This window comes from Otolemur garnettii, unplaced genomic scaffold, assembly GCF_000181295.1.
Source record: "Otolemur garnettii isolate 467f Iridium unplaced genomic scaffold, OtoGar3 scaffold00019, whole genome shotgun sequence".
NCBI lineage: Eukaryota > Metazoa > Chordata > Mammalia > Primates > Galagidae > Otolemur > Otolemur garnettii.
In genome coordinates, this window is record NW_003852414.1 from 12,581,515 (window position 1) to 12,585,975 (window position 4,461).

Here is a 4,461-nt window from a genome sequence, read left to right on the forward strand (position 1 = left end):
CCTGGGCTCAAGCGAGTCTCCTGCCTCTGCCTCCCAAGTAGCTGGGACCACAGGCGCCCACCACAATGCCTGGCTATTTTTTGGTTGCAGCCATCATTGTTGCTTGGCGGGCCCAAGCTGGATTCGAACCCGCCACCTTAGGTGTACGTGGCTGGCACCTTAGCTGCTTGAACCACAGGCGCCGAGCCTAAAAACTCTATTTTACACACATTGGCCTAAGTAAAGGATTTATGAAGAAGGCACTAAAGGCAGTCATAGCAACAACAAAAATTAACAAATGGCCCTGACTGAATTAAAATGATTCTACATGGCCAAGGAATCAATGGAATAGACAACTTTCAGAAAGGGAGAAAATATTTGCATGCTATACATCCAATAAAGAGAAGATAACCAGAATATAAAGAACTCAAGCAAATCAGCAAGGAAAAAAAAAAAAAGATAAACAATCCCATGAGAAAATGGACAAAAGACATGAACATTAGTTTTCCAAAGGAATATAGACTAATGGTCAATAAACATAAGAAAAAATGCTCTACATCACTCATCATCAGGGAAATGCAAAGCAGAACCACATGAGCTATCACCTGATCCCAGTAAGAATAACTTTTTGTTTTTTACTTTCTTGAGACAGTCTTAAGCTGTCACCCTGGGTAGAATACCAAGGCGCCACAGCTAACCGCAACCTCCAACTCTTGGGCTTAAGTGATTCTCTTGCCTCAGCCTCCCAAGTAGCTGGGACTACAGGTGCCTGCCACAATGCCCAGCTATTTTCTGTTGCAGTTGTCATTGTTCCTTAGCTGGCCCGGGCTGGGTTCGAACCCGCCACCCTCAATGTGCGTGGCTGGCTCCGGAATGACTTTGCTACAGGCACCGAGCCACAAATAACTTTTATCAAAAAGTCAAGCCAGGGACTGTGGCTCATGCCTGTAATGCTAGCACTCTGGGAGGCTGAGGCAGGTGGATCACCTGAGCTCAGGAGTTCAAGACTAGCCTCAGCAAGAGTGAGATCCCCATCTCCAAAAAATAGGCAGGCATTGCGGCAGGCACCAGTAATCCCAGCTACTTGGGAGGCTAAGGCAAGAGGATTACTTGAGCCCAAGAGTCTGAGGTTGCTATGAGCTCTGATGCCACAGCTCTCTACCAAAGGTGACAAAGTGAGACTCTGTCTCAAAATAAATAAATAAAATAATATAAAATCAACAGATGCTTGGATGCAGAGACACAGGAATACTTATACACATACACTGCTGTGGGATTGTAAACTACTACAACCTCTATGGAAAGTTGTACGGAGTTATGTAGTTCTCAAAGAACTAAAAGTAGACCTACCATTTGACTCAGCATTTCCACTAATGAGTATTTACCCAAAGAGGGGGAGTCATTTTATCTAAAAGACACATACACTCAAATGTTTACTGTAACACAATTCAAAAGTGCAAAGAGGCTCAGTGCCTGTGGCTCAAGCAGCTAAGGCGTCAGCCACATACACCTGAGCTAGCGGGTTCGAATCCAGCCCGGGCCCACCAAACAACAATGACGGCTGCAACCAAAAATAGCCAGGCGTTGTGGCGGGCACTTTTAGTCCTGGCGATTTGGGAGGTGGAGGCAGGAGAATTGCTTGAGCCCAGGAGTTGGAGGCTGCTGTGAGCTGTGACGCCACAGCACTCTACCCAGGGCGGTGACAGCTTAAGGCTCTGTCTCAAAAAAAAAGTGCAAAGATGTGGAAACAACTCAAGTGCCCATCAATAGATGAGTAGATTAATAAAATGTTAGGTATATGTATACCATGGAATACTATTCAGTCATAAAAAGATAGTGAACTTTGTAACAACCCAGATGGAACTGGAGACCATTCTTTTTTTTTTTTCCTTTTTGAGACACTCTCACTCTGTTGCCCTAGTAGGAGTACTAAGGAGTCATAGCTCACAGCAACCTCAAACTCCTGGGTTTGAGGAACCCACCTGCCTCAGCCTCCCAAGTACAAGTGACAAGTACAAGTGACTGCTACAATGCCCACCTAGTTTTTTTCTATTTTTAGTAAAGACAGAATCTCAAACTCTTGAGCTCAAGCAATCCACCTGCCTCAACCTCCAAAAGGACTAGGATTACAAGCATGAGTCACCATTCCCAGCCAGAGACCATTCTTTAAAAAGAAGTTTCACAAGAATGGAAAAAGAAACACTACATATACTCACTATTAAAATGGGACTAATCAATCAACACCCATTTGGCAGTAGAACTCAATGGAAAGCAAGCGGGTAAGAGAGCATAGGTGGAGTAAATTCACACATAATGACCACAGTGCAGGCATTCCAGGTGAGGGACACACATAACAATTCAAACTGTACAAAAACAATTCATGTAACCTAAACATCTATACAGCTGTAATAGTCTCAAATTTTTAAAAAGAAATTTTTTTTTAGAGACAAGAAGCTCACTACTATGTTGCCATCAGTAGAGTGCCGTAGTGTCACAGCTCACAGCAACCTCAAACTCTTGGGCTTAAACAATTCTCTTGCCCCAGCCTCCCAAGTAGCTGCGACTATAGGCATCTGCCACAACGCACAGCTATTTTTCTGTTTCAGTCATCACTGTTGTTTAGCAGGCCTGGCCAGGTTTAAACCTGCCTGCCTCAGTGTATGTGGCCTGCGCCCTACCCATTGGTCAACGGGCACTGAGCCTGAAATTAAATTTTTTTTTTTTTTTTTTTTTGAGACAGAGCCTCAAGCTGTCCCCCTGGGCAGAGTGCCATGGCATTACAGCTCACAGCAACCTCCAACTCCTGGGCTCAAGCGAGTCTCCTGCCTCCGCCTCCCAAGTAGCTGGGACCACAGGCGCCCGCCACAATGCCTGGCTATTTTTTGGTTGCAGCCGTCATTGTTGTTTGGCGGGTCCGGGCTGGGGATTCGAACCCGCCACCTTAGGTGTACGTGGCTGGCGCCTTAGCCGGTTGAGCTATAGGCGCAGAGCCGAAATTAAATATTTTAAACTTACAATTTTTTTTAAATAAAATAGATTTTTAAAAAGCTCAATCCAAAAAGTTGCATGTTCTATAATCCATTTATATAACTATATAACATCCTTGAAAGAACAATATTAGCGAAATGAAGAATATGTTAATGGTTATGACTATGCCTGAGAGCAGTAAGAAGTCGGAGTGGCTATAAAAGGACTCTCCAGATGGCTCCTGCAGGTCACTGGTTAGCACACCTGCTCTGCACACCAGGAGGTGCCAGGGTCCAGGCTGCCCTGGGCCTGATTTAAAAAAAGAAAAAAGAAGCCTCTCAGCCTAAGAGGGGAGGATTCTGGGAATATGGCAGAATAAGAAACATCAAAGGGCCAGGCGCAATGACTCACACCTGTAATCCTAACACTGCGGGAGGCCAAAGCCTAAACTCACAGGTTCGAGACCGGCCTGAGCCAGAGGGAGACCCCCATCTCTAAAAATAGCCAGGTGGGTACCTTTAGTCCCAGCTACTTGGGAGGCTGAGACAAGAGGATCACTTGAGCCCAAGAGTTTGAGGTTATGTGAGTTATGATGCCACAGGACTCTACCAAGGTCAACAAAGTGAAACTGTCTCCAAAAAAAAAGAAAATTAACTGAAACTGTCCCTGAAAAACACCTGAAATATCTACTAAACAAAGATTTTCAAACTCCTATCTAAAAGTTACTCAAAAACATTAAGGAAAATGTGGAAAATGTCAAGAAAATGATCTATGAACAATATGGAAAACATTAATAAGAGAGAAAAACAGCCGGGCACACCTGTAATCCCAGCAATCTGAGAGGTCAACATGGGAGGATCTCTTGAACTCAGGAGTTTAAGACCAGCCTGAGCAAGAGTGAGACCCCATCTTTACTAAAAATAGAAAAATTAGCTGGGCATTGTGGCTGGAACTGTAGTCCCAGCTACTTGGGAGGATCTCTTGAGCTCAGGAGTTTGGGGTTGCTGTGAGCTAGACTTGACAACATGGCAATCTAGCCTGGGTGACAGAAAATATATCTCAAAAACAATACTACCAACAGTCCACTCTTTCAGATTCCCAAATTTTCATGGGTTTTAACTTCCAGGAGCCCCACAGATTATTAAATATCCTCTTCACTTTGGGGAAGGTGACATTTTAAAGTAAGTGCAGGGAAGCCAAAAATGGTAGCTCATGCCTGTAATCCTAGCACTCTCGGAGGCCAAGGCGGGTGGACTGCCTGAGTCAGGAGTTCGAGACTAGCCTGAGATAGAGAGAAATCCCATCTCTAAAAAAAAGTCTCTAAAAAACAGTCAGGCATTGTGGTGAGCACCTGTAGTCCCAACTACCTGGGACCCTGAGGCAAGAGGATCACTGGAGCCCAAGAGTCTGATGTTGCTGTGAGCTATGATGCCATTGGACTCTATCAAGGACGACAAAGTGAGACTGTCTTAAAAAAAATTAAAAATTTGGCTCGGCGCCTATAGCTCAACCCGC

At 44.6% G+C, this 4,461-nt stretch overlaps 1 protein-coding gene across 14 annotated transcripts in view; it reads right to left on the reverse strand.

Annotated features, from left to right (window-relative positions):
- Positions 1 to 4,461, reverse strand: part of MLLT10 (MLLT10, histone lysine methyltransferase DOT1L cofactor) — a 204,559-nt gene that overhangs the window by 165,263 nt on the left and 34,835 nt on the right. The window lies entirely within an intron of this gene.